The following is a 22912-nucleotide window of genomic DNA, read 5'->3' on the forward strand; positions in this document are numbered from 1 at the left end:
TGCCCGCCCCTGGTCTAGAAGATACCTCAGAGATGCTTAGTTCGCAGTTTTCAAACTATGGATTTGTGTCTCCAGAGATAACATGCCTGTTAACAAGCAAAATTTTTAATAAATAAATAATGTTACAGAGGTTGAGAAATAACAGACCTCAACCCTATTGTCCCTCTGCGAATGTGTACACAGAGTTGATCCCTTATCTCTCTCTAAAGTGCAAAGTTTCAAAAAGTTCAGTGAATAAAACAGGGTTAGGCAACCTATGGCCACATGCGCCGAAAGCAGCGTGCGAGCTGATTTTCAGTGGCACTCACACTGCCCGGTCCTTGGCCACCAGTCCGGGGCTCTGCATTTTAATTAATTTAAAATGAAGCTTCTTAAACATTTAAAAGCTATTTTTCCTTACATACAATAATAGTTTACTTATACATTATAGACTTATAGAAAGAACTTCTAAAAACTGTTAACATGTATTACTGGCACACAAACCTTAAATAGAGTGAATAAATGAAGACTCGGACACACCACTTCTGAAAGGTTGCCGACCCTGGAATAGAAAGATTGTTGGGGGCGGAATAGATCTGGACAAGGAGAAAAGTCTGGAAATAAATTGAGAAGGGAGGGACAGGCAGTAGAAAACAAAAGTGACTGTTTTGAGCAGCATATTCCAGAAGTCTGAGGTCTTTCTGAGTTAGCCTTCAATTGATTTGAGATCTACCATACCATTCTCTCACTAGAAGGGAAAACCTATAAATGGCAGAAGGCCATAAAAGAGACCCATTTGGGATATTTAATGAAGTTCCTCTACCTGTGGGTAAGACAGGCATGCGTACCAAATGCAAACGTGCAATAAAGGAATGCAAGGCCTGGTTGCCGGAAAGAAACAACATCATGAGAAATGTTCCTTTCTCAGTGAGGGAAGCTGCGTTGAAGATGATGAAAGGAACATGTTTGAACTGCAGGATCTTCAAGTTGGTAACTTTTTATTTACTTTTTTCTTAAGAACTGCCTGTCTTCCTTGGGCTATTCTTGATTTTCACTTTCCAGCAAAAAATATAGTTGTTACTCTATGGTACTGGCATTTATATGCAGTGTTGTATAAAAAATAAATAGCTAAACAGGCAGGATCTTCCTTTTACCAATTTCACCTTTAAGTTGTACTGTCAGTGAATGCACATGAGTATACCAAACGAACAGTACAGTAATAATAATTAATAATTGCATTGACTTATTTTGTTTAGAAGAATTCACCTCAACATACAGGATTCTGAAGACTATCCACCCTTCAAGATCACCATCATTTTCTATAGTTTTCAGAGTTATCTGCCATGATAGTGTTTCAGTCATCATGTATGTCACATGACCACAGTAATTACCTGTTTGCAAAAAGAGAAAAAAATCTCCATCATCCGAAACAACCATAGATAAGTTGTGATAAGAACGAGCAGATTACAAACGATGAAAAAATGCCTGGTTTGTTTAGAGCAACAAACTCTCCTTTTCGTAAGACTGAGACCCACACTTCATTAACAGGGTTCAGTCATTAAGACTAGGATACAGTCCATCACACAACAGATGTCAAAGGCAAAATGCTGGATAAAGTGTATGAAAGAGAAATTGAACAGTGTGCAAGGGTCTTAGGAGGTTAAATTGTTAACGTGAGTCTTGATGGGTGGAGCAATATCCACAATGATCCTGTGTATGTGCTTGTGTGACAACAGAAGAAGGGAATGTCTTTCTTACCGAAACAATTGATATATCAGGAAATGCACACACAGCAGAACACTTACAAGAAGTAGCAGTAAAAGCTATAACAAACTGAAAAAAAAATTAAAATGTCTAGGACGCAGCTGTTCACAGACAATGCTGCGTTATCCAGATGAGAAGAAATTATTTAGAAAAGCGCCAAGCTAACACATGGTTGCCTGCTCCTTTGATGCAGCCTCCTAGCCAAAGACTTCAGTGTTCCAGTAATAAGGCTAAGGCTGTTGAAATTGCAAAAATACGTCCGACAACCACTTTGCAGAGAGCTGCTCTGAAAAAAAGTGGAGGGAACCAAGAAACGTCCCACAAGACGTGGCACGGAACTCAGTAGTGGACTGTTTTGAGCACTAAATCAACAACTAGGCCTAATCGATGACAGTTTGTCAACAAAATGGTGAAAAAATAGATGGCACTGTCACAGCCAAAGTCTCAACATTGGGCTTAAGAAATGTTGAACACACTGAGCACCCTGAAGCCTGATTCTGTAGCCTTGAACAAAAGCAGGAAATAGCTGTTTTATTGCTGACGCTGTTGACATTGGAAGGAACTGAGTGAGATCTTAAAAAGAGAAATATGCAATGACAGAGTTAAATTATTAAGCATTAAAAAAATGAATGGGACAAGCACTATCCCAGCTCATTTTCTTTGCAACTATTCTCAATACTTCATGCCAGGGTCAAACCTTACTGCTGAAAAAGTGAAGTTGGCTATGACCTCGACATCCAGCAACCATCCCTCCATAATGCCAACTATAAATAAACTTTCAAGAGCTTTTATAGCAGTAGCCTTTTTCTGGTGTAGAGAGAATATTTTCTCCTTGGAACTAATTCATTCCAAACTGAAAATCATTTTTGGACCTGAAAAAGCAGGGAAAGCTTGTTTTCTTTTCCAGTTATAGACAAACGAAAAATGAAATTGAAGCGACCGGAGTTAGCTGCCAGAAGCCAATATTTTAAGTTCTCCATGTTGACCTGGCTGACATAGTCGATTTCATTTTTGTTTTGCAAATATTTCATTAATCTTTTAGTTAAAAAACAATTTTTAACAAAAACAACTAATTGATAACACTGAATGTTTAACTTAATTCAAACATTCATATGGCTTGTTTTGTTAATAATTAATATGTTGCTGTTGGCAAAAAAAATTCAGAATACATATATGTTGTTTTAGTTAAATAAAACAATTAAATGTCTTCTGGTGATGTTCTCCTCTTAATAGCATGCAGAAAATCCTCCAATGATGTAATGATTAATTGTTATGAACTGGAGATAGCTCCCTCCAATGACTTCATAAAAATCTGTTCAATTCCCTTTGGTAATGAAATAACCAAATCATTCATTCTGATATAACTGTAAAAAACTAATCTAACAGTTTTTTAAACATAAATCACTTTAAAAATGTAGTATGTGTACCTTCTAAAAATGAACCTACACTCCATCTCTGAGTTGTGAAGAATTGTATTGAAGTTTTATAACAACCAACCAGAATGCACTTTTATTGTAGAAATCCTGATTAAATCGAGATCTTCCTGACTAGTGATTTTAAATGAATTTGATTTAAATCAAATCCACCCTGCTAGAGCCCATAGCTCCCACAGAAAATACCGCCAGCAAGCCTCCTCTCTCTTCAATACCTGGACATCTGACCCCTTACATATTTAAAAATCTCAGCTTTAATGCCTGAACATAACAAAGGGTAACAGCTACAATGCACTTACTGCTATCACCCAATATCCTTACAGTGCTTCAAACAACACACCCTTCAAAGCCATGTCATGTCAACCTACGCACAACCTCTGAATTTGCCAAGAGATCACTGTGGCACACAGAAATCGTTATTTTAATAATAGTCTGAGAACATTGAATAATATCTTGTAAAATGCATTGATTAGTCCACCACAATGAGTGGTATGGTCACCTGTGCACTAGGTCGCAATGCACTCAAGTTTGACTGTCCATCCCATCCGCTGATGTAGAGAGAGGGGTGAATGAGCCCAAATCAGTGTGACGCTTGACCTTGTGAGCTAGATCTAGGGTGACCAGATGTCCCTGATATTATAGGACAGTCCCCATTTTTGGGTTCTTTTCTTGTATATAGGCTCCTATTACCCCCCACTCCCTTGTCCTGATTCTTCACAATTGCTGTCTGGTCACCCCTAGCTAGATCACAAACACCAAAGAGCCGCGCATCTCTCTCTTTTTTTTTAATTAACATACATTATAAGTAAAAGATATCTCATCATGGAATAAGGATTATACATTCTAATTCTGTAGTATGAGACAATATATTCATGTAATGTTTAAGAAATGTTTTGTAAATGAATTCCAATAGTTCATGGATTAGGGATCCAATCTTATGGGGCTCCAGGGGCTTCTGTATAGATTATTTAGGTTAATCTTTCTGTCTACCCAATGGGACTCAGTGCTCAGTTTAGAAGATACCATCAGTGATGCTTAGCTTTGCAGTTCTCTAACTGTGGATTTGTGTCTCTACTCCAGAGATAATATGCTTGTTAACAGCAAAAATGTTTTTAAATAAATACATAATATATAGAAGTAAGACATCAATTCTGTTGTCCCTCTGCAAATTTGTGTACACAGAGTCAATCCCTTACATCTCTCTAAAAGTGAAAAGTTTTAAAAAGTTCAATGAATAGAAGATCGTTGGGGGTGGAATAGATCTGGACAAGGAGAAAAGACTGAAGATAAATGTGAGACGAGAGGGACATGGAGTAGAAACAAAAGTGAAACTGTTTGAGCAGCATATTCCAGAAGTCTTGAGGTCTTTCTGAGTGTAGCCTTCATTGATTTGAGATCTACCATACCATTCTCTCACTAGAAGGGAAAACCTATAATGGCAGAAGGCCATAAAAGAGACCCAGTTTGGGAATATTTTAATGAAGTTCCTCTACCTGTGGGTAAGACAGGCATGCGTACAAAATGCAAACAGTGCAATAAAGGAATGCAAGGCCTGGTTGCCGGAAAGAAACAACATCATGAGAAATGTTCCTTCTCAGGAGGAAGCTGCGTTGAAGATGATGAAAGGAACATGTTTGAACATGCAGGATCTTCAAGTTGGTAAACTTTTTTATTTCATACTTTTTTCTTAAGAACTGCCTGTCTTCCTTCTGGGCTATTCTTGAATTTTCACATTTCAGCAAAAAATATAGTTGTTACTCTATGGTACTGGCATTTTATATGCAGTTGTGATAAAAAATAAATAGCTGAAACAGGCAGATCTTCCTTTTACAATTTCACCTTTAAAGTAGTACTGTCAGTGAATGCAATGAGTAATACCAAACGAACAGTACAGTAATAATAATTAAATAATTGCATTGACTTATTTTGTTTAGAAGAATTCAACCTCAACATACAGGATTCTGAAGACTATCCACCTTCAAGATCACCATCATTTTCTATAGTTTCAGAGTTATCTGCCAATGATAGTGTTTCAGTCACATCATGTATGTCACATGACCACAGTATATCACCTGTAGCAAAAAGAGAAAAAAAATCTCCATCATCCAGAAACAACCATAGATAAGTTTGTGATAAGAACGAGCAGATTACAAAACGATGAAAAAATTGCCTGGTTTGTTTAAGCAACAAACTCTCCTTTTCGTAAGACTGAGAACCCACACTTCATTAACAGGGTTCAGTCATTAAGACTAGGATACAGTCCATCCAACACAACAGATGTCAAAGGCAAAATGCTGGATAAAGTGTATGAAAGAGAAATTGAACAGTGTGCAAGAGGTCTAGAGGTTAAAATTGTTAACGTGAGTCTTGATGGGTGGAGCAATATCCACAATGATCCTGTTGTATGTGCTTGTGTGACAACAGAAGAAGGGAATGTCTTCCTTACCGAAACAATTGATATATCAGGAAATGCACACACAGCAGAACACTTACAAGAAGTAGCAGTAAAAGCTATAACAAACTGAAAAAAAAAATTAAAATGTCTAGGACGCAGCTTGGTCACAGACAATGCTGCAAATGTATCCAAGATGAGAAGAAATTATTTAGAAAAGAGTCCCAAGCTAACACATGGTTGCCGTGCTCATTTGATGCACCTCCTAGCCAAAGACTTCAGTGTTCCAGTAATAAAGGCTAAGGCTGTTGAAATTGCAAAATACTTCCGTAACAACCACTTTGCAGCAGCTGCTCTGAAAAAAGTGGGAGGAACCAAGCAACGCTCCCACAAGACGTGGCACGGAACTCAGTAGTGGACTGTTTTGAGCACTAAATCAACAACTGGCCTAATCTGATGACAGTTTGTCAACAAAATGGTGAAAAAATAGATGGCACTGTCACAGCCAAAAGTCTCAACATTGGGCTTAAGAGAAATGTTGAACACACACTGAGCACCCTGAAGCCTGTTTCTGTAGCCTTGAACAAAAAGCAGGGAAATAGCTGTTTTATTGCTGACGCTGTTGACATTTGGAAGGAACTGAGTGAGATCTTAAAAAGAGAAATATGCAATGACAGAGTTAAATTATAAGCATTAAAAAAATGAATGGGACAAGCACTATCTCCAGCTCATTTTCTTGCAACTATTCTCAATACTTCATGCCAGGGTCAAACCTTAACTGCTGAAAAAGTGAAGTTGGCTATGACATCGACATCCAGCAACCATCCCTCCATAATGCCAACTATAATAAACTTCAGAGCTTTTAATAGCAGTAGCCTTTTCTGCTGGTGTAGAGAGAATATTTTCTTCCTTTGGACTAATTCATTCCAAACTGAAAAATCATTTTGGACCTGAAAAAGCAGGAAAGCTTGTTTTTCTTTTCCAGATTATGAACAAACAGAAAAATGAAAGTGAAGACGACGGAGTTAGCTGCAGAAGCCAATATTTTAAGTTTCTCATGTTGACCTGGCTGACATAGTCGATTTCATTTTTGTTTTTGAAATATTTCATTTAACTATTTTAGTTAAAAACAATTTTAACAAAAACAAACCTAATTTGATAACACTTGAATGTTTAACTAAATTCAAACATTCATATGCTTGTTTTGTTAAAATATTATATGTTTGCTGTTGGCAAAAAAAATTCAGAATACATAATAATGTTGTTTTAGTTAAATAAAACAATTTAAATGTCTGTCTGGTGATGTTCTCCTCTTAATATAGCATGGCAAGAAAATCCTCCAAATATTAATGATTAACTTGTTGAACTGGAGATAGCTCACCTCTCAATGACTTCATAAAAATCTGCTTCAATTCCCTTTGGTAAATGAAATAACCAATCATTCATTTTCTGATATAACTGTAAAACTAATCTGAAAAGTTTTTAAAATAAATCACTTTAAAAATGTATAGTGTGTACCTTCTAAAAATGAAACCTACATCCATCTCTGAGTTGTGAAGAATATGTATTGAAGTTATAACAACCAACCAGAATGCACTTTTATGTAGAAATCCATGATTAAATCGAGTCTTCCTGACTAGTGATTTAAATGAATTTGATTTAAATCAAATCCACCCTGCTAGAGCCCCATAGCTCCCACAGAAAATACCCTGCCAGCAGCCTCCTCTCTCTTCATACTGGACATCTGACTCCCTTAGACATATTTTAAAAATCTCAGCTTTAATGCTGAACAATACAAAGGGTAAACAGCTACAATGCAAACTACTGCTATACACCCAATATCCTTACAGTGCCTTCCAAACACACACCCTTCAAAAGCCATGTCATGTCAACCTACGCACAACCTCTGATTTTGCCAGAGAGATCACGGTGGCCACAGAAATCGTTAATTTTAATAAAGTCTGAGAAACATTGGAAATATCTTGTAAAAATGCATTTGATTAGTCCACCACAATGAGTGGTATGGTGCACCTGTGCACTAGGTCGCAATGCCACTCAAGTTTGACCTGTCCATCCCTCCGCTGATGTAGAGAGAGGGGTGAATGAGCCAAATCAGTGTGACGCTGTGACCTTGTGAGCTAGATCTAGGGTGACCAGATGTCCTGATATTATAGGGACAGTCCCCATTTTTGGGTCTTTTTCTTATATAGGCTCCTATTACCCCCCACTCCCTGTCCTGATTCTTCACAATTGCTGTCTGGTCACCCTAGCTAGATCACAACACCAAGAGCCGCTGCTGAGGGTGAGTGCAGGGTGGACTTGCTCTCCAAAACCCCCTTCCTAGGCGCCATCTTTCAGCACCCCCACTATACTCGTATGTTGATGTAATGCAAACTACATTATTTGGTGAACTTTCGTGATTATCTTCTTCCTGCATCTCCACTGTGAAATTTACTAAATATTTCTGTGCCAAAATCATAGCCTTAACTACCACCAATAAAACACAGCCCTGTTTCCCCCTCTACTCCTTATTACAGGCAATATTTATAACCCTGGAAGGTGGCCAGCACTGACAGAAAACATCTGCATCCTGAAGTCAAATACAAGAATGAACACGACCACAAACCATGACTGATTGGTTATATGGAAATGCCAACAATTACCATACAGTGACCTATATTCCACAGCAACTTCCGGCACAGCACTTCAGAAATGAAGTGGGAATAGAAAAGGTGAAGAGATCTTGTTTTTTTGCTGTTGGCACCTTGCCAAAGGAGTGGTCTTAGAGGGAATTTCACTAGTCTAACTTCCCAGATATAAAATGCAATCCAAGTCAGATGTTTCACTCACAAAAGCGTCATCTCAAAGCAGCTGACTATTTGATTCCATGTTTGAGTTTTTCTTACAACTAAGCAATAGCCTACTAGTAGGAATGGGGTAAAAGTGGTGTTTGGACTTATTGAACACCTAAATTTAGCATTCAGATGGAAGAGGCCAGCTTGACAATACTAGAGATTGAGAGTGAGCTTTTAATGCTCAGTTCTCATTAGAAATTAATGCATGTCCAAATCACTTAAGCAGTTTGAAAATACGAAGCCCCAACATATACAACATCTTTTGCAAAACTTGTTCTCTAGATGTGTAATGAGGTTTATTTAATTAGTTCCTAGATCTCTGTTGACAATGATGCTAGTAGCCAATTAGGGCCAACTGTGATGGTGGTTATGTGAACACCTATTCATTAAGAAATAGACCAAGATGACCTCGGGTAGGGATTCAGATCTATTACACAGATGTGAAAGCTCCTGTGCCCACCAACTCTGGTGTTTATGTGATAAAAATGAAAACCTGCCAAATGGGATAAGCTAGATGGGTGTATAATGGAGTTTATTTAATCAATGCCTAGAGTTTAAGGCCAGGAGGGACCGTAATGAAAATCTAATGTGACTTCCTTGTACCACAGGCCACAGAATTTGATCCAGTGATTCTGGCTAAATTAATCACAGGGATCAGGCAAGGAGGGAACTTGAACTCCTAGTCATTGGGGGTCGCAGACCAGCACAACACTCCCAGTGCCACCAGCGGAGTTTGAGCTAACTATTTCTATCTCCTGGTGAATTTTTACAGCCTCTTCTGTCCTTTCTGTCCCAGCATTCTCATATTCTTATCTGAAAATCTGACGCGGTATTTCATAGTATCCAATCAAAAATTAAAATAATATGATAAATAGCTGCAGCCTTAAAATCAGTGCATGGCACCAACAGTGACCAGATCCCTGATGGTCTCTCCTCCAATAAATACAGATTTATAACATCACCACGATGGGACATAACTGGGCAGGAGCCCTAAAACAATCTATAATGGTTATCCCACTTTTATTATTATTAATCACACATTGTGCTAGCACGTAGAGACCAAACAAGTCATTGTGCTAAATCCTACACACACATAGGGTAATCGACATTTCTGGGCCTCAACAGTTTATAGCAGGGGTCGGCAACCTCTGGCACACGGCTCGCCAGGGTAAGCACTCTGGCTGGCCGGGCCAATTTGTTTACCTGCCACGTTGGCAGGTTCAGCGGACCGCAGCTCCCACTGGCCGCGGTTCGCCATCCCAGGCCAATGGAGGTGGCGGGAAGCAGCAGCCATCACATCCCTCGGCCTGCGCTGCTTCCCGCCACACCCATTGGCCTGGAATGGCGACTGGCCGAACCTGCCGACGCGGCAGGTAAACAAACTGGCCCGGCCCGCCAGGGTGCTTACCCTGGCGAGCCACGTGCCAGAGGTTGCCAAAAAGACAACACACAAAGTGGGTGAGACACACAAGCAGGAGGAGGAGGCAAGAGGAGGGTGGAGGGACAAACGTCAGAGGGCGTTTTAGCACAGTTTAGCTATGTGCACATTTCTTTACCAAGCAGTAACAGTAACCACCACCTGTCACTTGCCTAGCCGTGATCAGTTTAATATGTACATTAAGGCAGATGCCTTTGACTTACAGTCTCATTTGGCTACACCTGGAGCCCTTCCCCCAGGAATTTTGCATCCAGAAGAGAGAGTGCACAGAATTCAGGGAGACTTGGGGGAAGATGGGGCTGAGGTTTTTGTAAGAGTTATGTGGTGGTTGGGGGAGGGGGATAATTACAGCTGTTTTCTCTTTTCTTAAAGAGCTATACATTACTGTGATAGCAGCTTTATTTAAAGCTAAGGGCTTGGCTACACTGGAGAGTTGCAGCGCTGGTGAAGGGGTTATAGCGCTGCAACTCACTCTGTGTACACACTTGGAAAGCCCAGCCAGCGCTGCAACTCCCTGGCTGCAGCGCTGGCTGTACACCTGGGCTGATTGGGGTGTAGCGATTCCAGCGCTGGTGATGCAGCGCTGCTCATCAGGTGTGGACACCAAAAGCACTATTATTGGCCTTCAGGGTATTAGGAGGTATCCCAGCATACCTTTTCGGCCACTCTGCTCATTGTTTCACACTCCACTGCCCTGGGCTCAGATGACCCGCCCTTTAAATGCCCCGGGAATTTTAAAAATCCCCTTCCTGTTTGCTCAGCCAGGTGTGGAGTGCAATCAATCAATCAATCACTGACCATGCCTCCACGCCCCAAACGAGCCCCAGCATGGAGCAATGGCGAGCTGCAGGACCTCATCAGTGTTTGGGATGAGGAAGCTGTGCAGTTACAGCTGCGCTCCAGCCGTAGAAATTATATCATCTATGGGCAGATATCAAAGTCTATGCTGCAAAGGGGCCATGAACGGGACGCGCTGCAGTGCAGGGTTAAAGTAAAGGAGCTGCGGAGTGCCTATTGCAAAGCCCATGAGGGAAACTGGCGCTCAGGTGCTGCCCCCACGACCTGCCGTTTTTACAACGAGTTGGATAAGATACTTGGGGGTGACCCCACTGCAAATCCAAGAACCACGATGGACAGTTCAGAGCCGGGAGAGGAGGTGGGGGAGGGCTGTGGAGGAACCAGAGAGTGAGGGTACTGGGGTGGTGGAAGATACCCCAGAGTCCCAGGAGGCATGGAGCCAGGAGCTCTTCTCAAGCCAGAAGGAAGCTAGCCAGTCGCAGCAGCTGGAACTTGTTGATGAAGAAGAAGCAGAGGAGCGTGATCCCGGTAAGCAGCTTTTAAAATGTTTTGTGAGAGGAGGGGAGGGGGTTATGGCTGCCTGAGTGCATGCATGCATGCCTAGATGTGGAATAGCCCATTGATTTGGTCTATCACGTCGCGATAATTGGCCTCTGTAATCTCTGCAAAAGTTTCTGCCAGAGTGTGGGCAATGTGCGTGCGCAAGTTTATAGGGAGAGCTACCATGGTCCTTGTCCCAGTCAGGCTAACGCGTCTGCGCCACTGTGCCGTGAGGGGTGGGGGGACCATTGCTGCACATAGGCAAGCTGCATAGGGACCAGGGCGGAATCCACATTGCTGGAGAAGACCCTCCCGCTCTTCCCAGGTGACGTGGAGCAGCGATATATCTGGAAGGATAAAATCCTGTGGAAAATGTAGGGATACTGTTCAGTGCACTGTTCCTCCGGCCGCTCTCTGCTTTCCCCAATGCACAAAAACCCCATTGAGCCCTTATCAGGCAGCCCCCCTTCCCAGGGGAGTCGCAGCAGAAACATTGATTCCAGGAGTAAGTGCTGTGGCAATTGTGGGGGTAGTGTTCAGTGGTCTTTCCCCCCTGCCGCTCTCTGCTTTCCCCAATGCACAAAAACCCCATTGAGCCCTGACTCACTCAGGCAGCTCCCCTTCCCAGGGGAGTTGCAGCAGAAACATTGATTCATTAGTGACCAGCCCCCAGTACTCATCATGTCTTCTCTGCTGTTGCCTCTCTGTGCTATGTTAGGTATGTGTAAATGATGCTACAAAGAGTCTACAAACTCCTGAACCGTGATTATAAACAATGCAGCCTCTGTAATAAATGTTTCTGTTTCTGTTTCCTTTTTTAAGTGTCCTTGAATCCTACGGCTCTAAGTAGTACAGAAAAGAGACTACATGAGAAGGCGGAAAAGGAGAACCAAAGAGGATTTGGTGAAAGCAGTTATGAATCAGTATGCCAGAGACAGTAAGAGAGTGCAGGACTGGAGAGAGAAAATGCACCAGTGGAGGCAAACAGAAAGCAGGAAAAAAGAAGTGGCTAACAGGAAAAAGGAATTGGCAAAGAAGAAAAGCACAAACCAGCTTATAAGCCTCCTAGCGCGCCAAACAGACTGTATGCAGTCACTGGTAGCCATGCAGGCAGATCAATCCCGTGCTAACCCACCCCCATCCCAAAGCTCTCTCCCTTTTGCCCCATGTTTTGCCCTAACCCCCTTACCCCAGTATCCTGCTTCTTAACCACGCCAGATGCCACCACACCTGGTAATTCACCTACCCAGCCCTGGAGAACTACGGACCCTTACCCTCTGCATCTCAGACCTCCATCACATTGACAGCATAGTATCCTGAAATGCGCAGGCTTTGCAGAGCACTCCGCAGGACATACGCAAACTCCTGACTGTACATTCAGCACCCCTCCTTCCCCCTGCCCTTGGATTGTACTTTATTTTTAATAAATGATTTATTTGGCTTTTAAAAAGTTTATATTATTGCAAGAAGAGGAAAACATACTGTCCCCAAGGGAAAATCATTGTAACCACTTTGCACTTTAAACCCCAGTGCAGGCACCAAAATTAACTGTTGGCTTCAGTCTCAAATTGCTCCCTCAGCGGCATTCCCTGAATCCTTGAAGCCTGTCTGGCCTCTCTAGTAGCCCATGATGCTTCTGGCTGGCAAACTTCCGCTCCAGGCCGTTGAACTCGGATCCATCGTCACTCGATTTGTTTCTCCCTTCCCTTCACACAAGTATTTTGGAGGGGTACCAGCATGCGGGATATAACGCGGGATGCTGCTTTCCCCAAGTCGTAGCTTCCCAATAAAGACACTCCAGCAGCGTCCCTTTAACGGCCGAAAGCACACTCCAGTCAGTCATTCTGACCAGCTCAGCCTGTAGTTAACCGTTCCTTGCTCCTGTCACGCTTCCCTGTGTATGGTTTCATGAGCCACCAGGCATTAACGGCTAAGCGGTGTCCCTCCAAGGATCACAATGGTGCCATTTTCGACATCCCTACTGGTGATTCTCCGGTCTGGGAAAAAAAGTCCCGGCCTGCAGCTTCCTGACAAGCACTGTTCCGAAATGCGTGCACACATGCATTTTTTCCAGGGCCACCCTGTGTAAATGTCAGTGAACGCCAGGTGATCTAAGCGCCTGGAACCAAATAGAGATAATACCCTTCCGATTAATGTAACTCGGCATGCCTGGTGCGGTGGGAGCCAGAATAGGAATATGGACCTCCCATCTATTGCCCTTTTTCCTCACAGTAGGAAACCATCCTGTGCAAACATCACAACTGTCCTGCACGTTTCCCCAGAGTCATGGTTCTCCTTAGCAGGAATGCATTAATGGCCCTGCAAACTTGCCATCAACACTGAATTCCAACGGTCGATTTCCAATCCAAACTGGTTCGCAACCAATCGGTAGCTGTCTGAGTTGCCATCTTCCAGACTGTAAATAGCCCCCACTTCTCCGCACTAACAGGGCGCTCTCAATCTCGTTCCTTCACCGCAGGGTGGGGGCGAGTTTTCAGGACACAGTCCCATGAAGTGGGCTTTCCTTATTCGTAGAGTCTGCAGCCGACTGCATCATATCCCAGACTTGGCAGGTACGATGTGATACCCAACATTCAGTGTTTGTTTCCCAAGCCCAAAACGGCGGCCAATTCCATGCTGCTTGAGTCACGTCCTTCTGCACACGAGCAATTAGTGTCACACCGTCAGGTGAATCTTATACTGTATCATCGTCGTCAGAACTCTCACTGTCAGCTTTGAGGCAGAAGGAATAAGCTCAATGCCAAACGTGATGTGCTGGCTGACATTCTGCAGCAAAGTCCTCAGCACTCGGGCTCCATTTCTAACAGAAACTGCCGCTGCAGACGCACAATGGCACCAAACTGCTGGAGCAATGCATCACAGGGCTTTGGGACAGGAAGCGGAATGACCTGCAACCCTTTCGTCCCTCCCATCAACCACAGCGCAAATGGAGACAGGTGCTCTGTGGGATAGCTGCCCACAATGCACCACTCCCAACAGCGCTGGAACTGCTGCAAATGTGGCCACACTGCAGTGCTGGTAGCTGTGAGTGTGGCCACACTGCAGCGCTGGTCCTACACAGCTGTACAACCACAGCTGTAACTCCCAGCGCTGCACATTTCCACGTGTAGCCAAGGCCTAAGATAAGGCAGCATCTGTCAGGAAAGCCCATTCCAGCAAAGGGCGTAATGAATAGAAATAAAAGGGTGAACATCCTGACCCAATGAAGTCAATGGCAAAACTTCCATCAAATTCAGTCAGAGCAGGATTGCTCCCAGGTGCCTAACATGTGTCGATCTGATGCTATGCAACTAAAGTGTTTTTTTTTTTAACATGCCTTCAGTTTCAGTCTTTTTTACACTTTTTATGAAAAACACAGTTTCCCAAACCAATATACAGCATCTCTGACTGTAAACAGTCTTCTCCATCATTAATTTATCTGTCCTGCAACAGCACTTAAAGGCTGCAAGCAGGGACTGGCGATCCGTTCTACTAGGCATTGCGGGCAGGATCGTCCAACGCTGAGCACTGAACTCTGCTCTCAGTGAAGTCAGCGCTGACCTCCATGGGAGCAGAATTAGGCCAACACTGCTGGCTGCTGAGAAACTCCCACCCTGTACATATAATCACTTATTGAAAGAGGCAAACCCTGCCTTAACAAGTGTATGATTTAAGGAAAGTTAATATTAAACTGGGGACAGATACCTGGAACCCTCCAGACATTTTGTTGTGCTACAAGAATTTATTTCTTCCATTGCTTTAAACAAGCTCAAATCAGGGGTGCGAGAGGGGAATCACTGTGGAAGAAACATCCCCTGGGGATGAAGGCTTCTAGCCAGCTTTAGAACGTGACAAGTCACGGCTTGCGATAAATGACTGGCAGCAGAGAGAGCCAGAGGACTTCCAAACCAATTCTAATAGATCTCAAGACTGATTATTAGGTTGTTCTGCGGGTCTTGCAGCTCATTAGAAACTCATGTCAAACAATGATTTACCTTGTCAATTAGCTTCTATTACAGGCTCTCCCAAGGAAAATTTCCCTTTCTTGGTAGGTGATTCACAGTGCTATTTTGCTCTAAATGGTTTAATATGCTTTGAAGTCACACATATGAACTCTCTTCAAAGACAAGCTTTAAAGTGGAACAATCTTCTTTGAGCAGCACAGCGGCCCTCACTTGCAACTCATACTTACTTTGCGGCTCCTTAGTACAGTATCAATGAGTATATGACTGGAGGAACAATGTCTCTGTGACCAGCTGCCAAGAAGCCATTAAAAAATACCGAGTACTCAGACATGTCACACTCCAAAGAAAGGAACAAAGTAATATGTATCTACATATCCACTACGATCTATCACTTCTCATTCTTTACTAAGAAGATTTCATATTCAAAGTCGTTTTTAGGAACTAGAACAGGCCCAGCCGCTTAACAAAACCATCAACTGTATGTAATCATCCTCATCGCTCTCCTTTTGCGTCCATTAACAAAAAGCTCACTAATCGTAAATAGGAGTAAATATCTAAAATGTCAGAAAATTCATTTCTAGGAGGCATGAAATGGAGCAAGTACAAACCCTTTCCAGATAGGATCGTAGTATTACAACATCAAGACGATGCACCTAGAGTCTCCCAACAGCCAGCATGCCCCAACATTACACTGATATTACAGCTGACTGTAGTCTCAAGTACAAGCAGCAATCAAACGTTTTGCTGAAAATACTGTGGACCTGATTCTTAAATGTAACCCAAGACCCTTTCACACTGCTGTGGCAATGTAAAGAAACCTGAAAGTGGGTGTAAATGTATGCCCACCTTAAGGCCCCTTTGAACTGCTAGGGCAGCATAAGGGGAATTTATTGTACATGAAAATCAGACCCTTTCTGATTCGGCTGCTCTTTGGTAGTACTCTTCTGAAGTCGTTTTCAAATATTAAAAAGATTTTTTTTAAAAAAGCTAACTTATTTATACAAACTGGATTTGTACCCACAGAGGGCCAGATACTCTTCTGATGTAAACTGACATAGCCCCAGGTTCTTCAGTGGGATCTGGCCAGTCTGCCTCTCATTGAGATCAGAAATAGACAAAAAAAACAAAAACAAAACAAACAAACAAAAAAAAACATTAAATCCCAGTTACCTCTGTTAGAACATGCTCAATCGGTAACTGTTCCACGCATGGGATAGTTTTCTATCCCATCTGTTCAGCAAACATTCCTCTCCCTTGGAGTTTCTTGCATGCGTTGCAGCTTTTGAGAGCAGTACAAATATGGTGCACTGGCTCTGCCTGGTATTTCCCCGCAACACTTTAATATAGCTTCCTCAAGAGCAAGAACGAAAACTTGAAAGACATTTAAATACTTCCTCTGCTCTTCCTGCTTCCCCACAACAACTTCCCTCCACCAGACCTGCTTCAAAAGCCCACAATACAATGAAGTCACACATGACCCCACGCTAGCATTGAAGTTTAACTGTTTGGAGACTGGCCCAGAAAGCTCATGTGAAATGTGCAGCTGTTGCAGCTTAATTCTTTTGCAGGCAACTTGGAAAACTGATGCTCAAAAATACAGTGTTAGTTCCTTTCTTTAGAGTCTATTCTTTTTAAAGAACTAACATACAGATGGTGTGTAGCAGGTCACTCATTTTCCACAGGAGTTTTATTTCATAATTCTGCAGTGAAACAAACTTTCCTCCTTTTCACAACTGATAGAACAGACAACTGCTTTGCCAAGTAGTTTAAATGTTATCTGCATTGTTTTGGCTACCCATAGTTCTCCTTCTGGCAAAACCAAGTCACCATTCACACACAGCTCCCTACAATTGTTTGCTTCTGCCTCTTCTCTAAGCAGGCAGCTGAGAAAAACAGAGTTCACCAGCAAGAATGCAGAAGGGCTCTTGACTGACAGCCAGACATGACCAATGGATAAGAGGACAGACTGCACTTTGGGCCAGGCCTTCAGCAGGGCATAAAACGATATAATTCCATGGATCTCAGTGATTGGATGTATGAAAAGTGTAGGTTACTTACCCAAAAAGCATTGATTTTAATGGGGCTATGTAAACACATGCTAGCTGAGCACCTGATCACTGAATGCTTTGTACTGAATAGGTGTGTGCAGTTTTCTGATCAGCCGCTGGTGTGTTGGGGGAGGGTTGGTCAGTTCCTGGATTTTTTTGTTTTGCTTTGGGAGGGGGCTGGGAACAGAAGTGATGTCAGCAGCATGTTTCTTTTTTGTTTGTTTGTTTTTTCCAATAACTGCTTACTTGGGAAGTATACACAGTTTTACAAATCCTCATCAAACATGCATAAGAAATACAGTATTAACAAGTACAAAATTCAACTCAGCCCTTTTTTGTTAAGAGAAACATTATATGCAATGATACCACTGTCAAGCTTTTCTGCTAAGCAAAGTATTTCCAAGATGTTCATAATGGTTCCTCCTGGCCTTATAATCTATGAAGTTAGAGGATGAAGCTTCTGACACAACTCAGGCATGTTTTCTTAACCCAAAAGAAATGCCTCTTTCACCAACAGAAGTTGTTCCAATAAAAGATATTACCTCACCCACCTTGTCTCTCTAAGGTCTGGTGTACACTAAAGTTAGGTCTACATGAGGCAGCTTACATCAACCTAAGTCTGTAAGCGTGTACACTGAAATGTTGCTCCCACTGATGTAACTCGCCCACTATACCGACTTAATAACTCCACCTACGTGAGAGACATAGCGCTTAGGTCGAGCAGCGTGAGTGCAGACATTGCTTACATCAACTGTTGCTGCCTCTCAGAAACCATCCCACAACAACCCACGCTGACAGTTAAATCGGTACAAGTCCTCATGGTGAGGATGTGCACCACCAATACAAAGAGCATAGTGTGGACATATAAAACCGATTCCATTACTGCAGTGGGTGTACGTGGACGTACCTGAGGTCAACTTACTTCTGTAGTGTAGACTTGCCCTTAATATCTATTTGTCCTCTCTAGTTGGCTGTGCAGGCATTTGATGCATTAATTTTCCATAACCGTAACTTCACGTATTTCTTGGAACCATTCTGGGCAATTTTTTTCTTTTGCTACCAGCAGCCTTGCACCTACATTAAATTTTCAAAGGAACACTACCTGAGTTAGGAGCCCAACTCCACGCCTTCTGGGGGCTCTCCCATACGAGTGGAATCCTCTGCAGGGTGACTTATGGGTGATTTCTGCTCCCTTTCTGCCACCTGAGCATTGCAAAGGAAGTGGATTGAGGCCAAGATTCTGGCCCATTAATTGTACTGTTGCATGATGCTTCTCTAAACAAAATATGATGAGCTCATTTCTTAATTGCTGATAGTGCATCGCTGGTGATTTTACAGTAAAGATTTGAAAAACTGTTCAGGCTTCCTAAACAAACAGCTATTTTAAAAAGCAAGCAAACAAGCAAAGAAGTTACATTTGGTGGTGTCTTCAAAACTGTTAAGACGCATTTCCCCTTTCAGTTTAAGACCTACAACCTATTACTGTGAAACTCTAGGCCCCCCCAAAAAAAAATCACATAACCGAAGTCATGCTAAGGAGAACCCTGCAGCATGCTGGAAGTTTTGTTGTGGATTGTGGCTGAGATCCTTCAGGGTTGCTTTTTTATAAAATGGAGTGATACCAATATTTTTAAATCTGTGTTGTCTAAATTCAGGGCACCTAGATAAAAGTGGCCTGATTTTCTGCAAGCCTGACCACTCGAATCCCCTGAAGACAATGGCAGCTGCTGGTTGCTCAGCACTTTCAAAAATCAGATCTCTTATTTAGGTGCCTAAATATGGATTTAAGAGCCTAACGTCAGGAAATCGTGGCCCAAATCTTCATGTTCTGAGATCAGCCTGCCCCCTTTGAAAACTCTGAGAAGATCCAGGAAGAGGAAATACCATGTTTTCCTTCTCACTCCAAGGGTAAAGCTAGTGAGAACAAAGACAGGACAATTAAAGAAACAGTATCTAAGAGAAAACTGGTGGCCCCAGATACAAGACCTATAGAGGAATCACAAGAACTGAGCAGAGGAGTTTGCAAATGCACTAGCTGGGCATACTGGTGCTCAGCTGTCCTGCATTCTGGGTAAGCATTTATACCCAATGAATGCAAAGTGGATGCAAAATGCTACCAAATCAGAATGGTTGCATTTTGCCCCCACTTTGCACTTGTATAAATCACTACACAATGGCAGGGCAATGGGGATGGAGGCCTAATGTCTGGGTCCTGCAGTGCAGTTCTAAAGGCACACATCCCTTCTAAGCTAACCAGTCTTAAAGGTTGTACACCCTGCCACAAGGGAATCACGGGAAGAGAAAATACAACCTCCCAATTCTCTGATGTTCTGACTAAATGAAACCCTCCATCTTGACTATAGAAAACCTGCACGTCGCAGGGAGATGATAGTTACACAGACAGACAGGCTCTAGAAGGAGAGAAAGAGAGAGATCTCCAGCTATTAAACCGCACAGGAAATAGAAGATTGAAAATCTTTCCCCAGGAATACAAGCAGCACCGAGGTCTCATTCATCCCCATTTCTCCCCTCCTCTGTTGAGCTCTAAGCACCATCAGCAAAAATAGCTGGATAACTGAACTGTACATATGAGGAGAGGATTCCTTTTAAAAACAAGCAAACCTGTATTTCAGAGAGACTCAGCAATGCTCCCGCCTAAGAACCTGCAAGCTGGCTAATTTCAGCAAAGGAAGGCAGTGCCCCTCTCCCTGTCCCCATTCAGGATTCTGCAGGCCATTGTCATAGTGATCCTGTTTTTTTGTCATGCATAGTTTGTGTTAGGACTCACGGAATGTAGTCAAGGTCAGCAGCTGATAGGCTGGCAGGAGAGAAACACCCAGACACAAAGGAGCCCATAGGACCTTGTAGCCTGAAAGTCTCTTAATGATTTTGTATTTATTTATTTATTTCAGAGCCATGTGACTGGCCTTCACAGAGCAGTGTTTCTCCCTCAGAGACAGCGCTCCTAAGAGCTGTACTGCAGGCAGGGATGCTGCTCTTCTGCACATTCATTAAAAGATTGAGTTGCATTATTGCCATACATTACACCCAGACTGATCAACATCTAGGGCCTGATTCTCAGCCGCACTATGGCCCCTTTACTGGGCCAGCACTGCATAAAAGAGAATCTAGGAGTACATGAAACTAGGCCTTTCGCGTCTATCTAAGCACTCAAGATGATTTCATTCCGAGTTCATGAGGACTAAGGAAATGTCAAGTGGCTGCTTCTCCTTTCTTTAAAAAAAAAATAAAGCTATTTTTGATTTTAACATGGAACTCGTTAACCCTTCCCTGTCAAGCCTGTATCTTTTGCATAGATATTGGATTTAAAGAACCAGCTGTCTTTCGTCATCTGTCACTCCAGAAACCAGAATCAGCAGCTGGGCAGGTTTTTCTTGCACTCCCCCCCCCCCCCACCCCCCAAAATTGTGTGTCACTGAATCTGAGGAGACAGTAAACTGTCCTGGGTGGTGTGGTTTGGCTGAAGCCACAAGTCATGGGGCCTGCTGCGGGGCTGAAGCAGGGAGGGGCACAGGGCTGAAGCTGCGAGCCCCGGTACCCCCGCAGGGCTGAAATGGGGTGCAGCGCAGGGCTGAAGCCCCATCACCTCCCTGTGGGGCTGAAGCCGGGAGCACTGCAGGGCTAAAACCCCGAGTCAGCAAACCCCCCTGCAGCTGGGAGCCATGCAGGGCTAAAACTCCAAGCCCTCCTACCCCCCTGCAGCCAGGAGCTGTGTGGGGCTAAAACTCCGGGCCCCCCAAACACCCTGCAGCCGGGAGCCGTGTATGGCTAAAAGCCCGAGCCCTCCAACCCCCTTGCAGCCGGGAGCCGTGCAGGGCTAAAACCCTGAGCCCACTCTGTCCCCCTCAAGCCAGGAGGGGTGGGGCTGAAGCACCACCACCACCACGGGCAGAAGCCTTGCCTGGACCAGAACAGCTGGGTGTACCCTCCATCCAGCAACCAACCCCTCAGGCTGCGGAGAGCCCCACTGGAGCTACGTGGAACATGAGTCCACTCCCTGGGGATCACACCATGACAGCAATCCTGGGCCCACTGAAGGCAATGGTAACAATCCCATTAAATTCAACTGGGCCTGGATTTCACCCTTTATCTGGAACAATATACAGCACACAATGGCCTCTAGTGACTGCACGTTATACTGCATGCAAATTTCTCATTACAATGCCTACCTAGCGTTTAAAGCTGTGGCTCTCTGATTTGTCTTGTGTACCCCCAAGTTTCACCTCACTTAAAAACTACTTTGCTTACAAAATCAGACATAAAAATACAAAAAAGTGTCACAGCATGCTATTACTCACAAATGGCTGACTCTCTCATTTTTACCATGTAATTATAAAATAAATCAACTGGAAAAGAAATGTTGTACTTACATTTCAGTGTATAGTATATACAGCAATATAAACAAGTCATTGTCTGTATGAAAGTTTGTACTAACTTCACTAGTACTTTTTATATAGTCTGTTGTAAAATTAGGCAAATATCAAGATGAGTTGATGTACCCCCTGGAAGACCACTGCATACCCACAGGGGTCCAAGTACCCCAGGCTGAGAACACTGGTTTAAAGCACGGAACACAGAGAGATTAGTGAAAAATCTCCGGAGAGGAGATGGCCAGGGAACCCAGTTAGGGAAACTCAAACGTTGGCAAAAATGAAGTATTGTTTCATAACCTCATGGTCAAACCATTTTAACTGAAAATTTCCCATAAAATTCAACCTGAGGCAGACACGTGGCATGGGAAATTGATGAAGTAATCAGTAACCCCAAACAGGGTCTTATAATGGGAAGTGTTGGGCAACCTTATCTATAGGAGACGCTTCCAGGAAGTCTACGATATGAGTGGCTAGACGCAGGCCCACATAACGTAGCGTAGATGCTGGAGCCTCAGGTTGGGACCAGTATTCCCTCTAATTTTTTACATCCATGTTCGGAATGAATTTTGTTATGTGCACCAATATGAGATGTGTGACACATGACCTTTATATTGGTGCACATAACAAAATTCATGTGGTGGGGGTGGGTCCGAGGATTTCGGAGTGTGGGCCGGGGCTCAGCCCTGGGGCAGAAGGTAGGGTACATAGGTGAGGCCTTTGGCTGTGTGTGAGGGCTCTAAGGTGGGGCTGGGGATGAGGGGGCTCAGGACTGGGGCAGAGGATTGGGGTGCGGGAGGGTGCAGGCTCTGGGGTAGGGCCAGGGATGAGGGGCTTGGGGTGCAGGCTGCCCAGGGGCTGCAGTGGGGAGAGGACTCCCCCCAACCCTCTCTCGCTTCAGCAGCTTGCCGCTGGGGGACAGGCGCCTCTCCCTGGCTGCAGCAGCTCTGGCGAGGCTAGGCCGAAGGAGGGCCTCTTCTACCTGGCCACAAGTCCACGGCAGGTCCAAGCTGGGGCCAGCTAGGAGGAGTGCCTCTCCCTGCCGTGCCAGCTCCATGCTGAGGGAGAGGCATCTCTCCCCGCCACAGCCTTGAGCCCCTGTGCAGAGCTTAATAGACAGCTGCGTGGCCGTGCCGCTTAGAGGGAACTTAGGTTGGGACCCAAGGTTCAATAATTGCCTGGGTTACACAGGAGGGTAGATGCTCAAGCCCCAGGCAATAATACCCAGGGTCTGCTAACTTGAGTTCTACTAATCCTGGTCTTTCCTTGCAGTGTAAACATATCCTGAAGGGCTAGTTTGGGCACTTTC

At 43.6% G+C, this 22912-nt stretch overlaps 1 protein-coding gene across 2 annotated transcripts in view; it reads right to left on the reverse strand.

Moving 5' to 3' along the window:
* PSD3 (pleckstrin and Sec7 domain containing 3) overlaps nucleotides 1–22912 on the reverse strand; it is a 144268-nt gene that overhangs the window by 89889 nt on the left and 31467 nt on the right. Inside the window, exon 1 of one of the 2 annotated variants that reach the window (XM_075067431.1) lies at nucleotides 16335–16557. The exons of the other annotated variant lie outside the window; for it this stretch is intronic. The gene's annotated coding sequence lies outside the window, so the exon portion shown is untranslated. Of the gene's footprint in view, nucleotides 1–16334; nucleotides 16558–22912 lie in introns of those variants that run through there. 2 annotated transcript variants of the gene reach the window in all.

Source organism: Chelonoidis abingdonii, chromosome 6, assembly GCF_003597395.2.
Source record: "Chelonoidis abingdonii isolate Lonesome George chromosome 6, CheloAbing_2.0, whole genome shotgun sequence".
NCBI lineage: Eukaryota > Metazoa > Chordata > Testudines > Testudinidae > Chelonoidis > Chelonoidis abingdonii.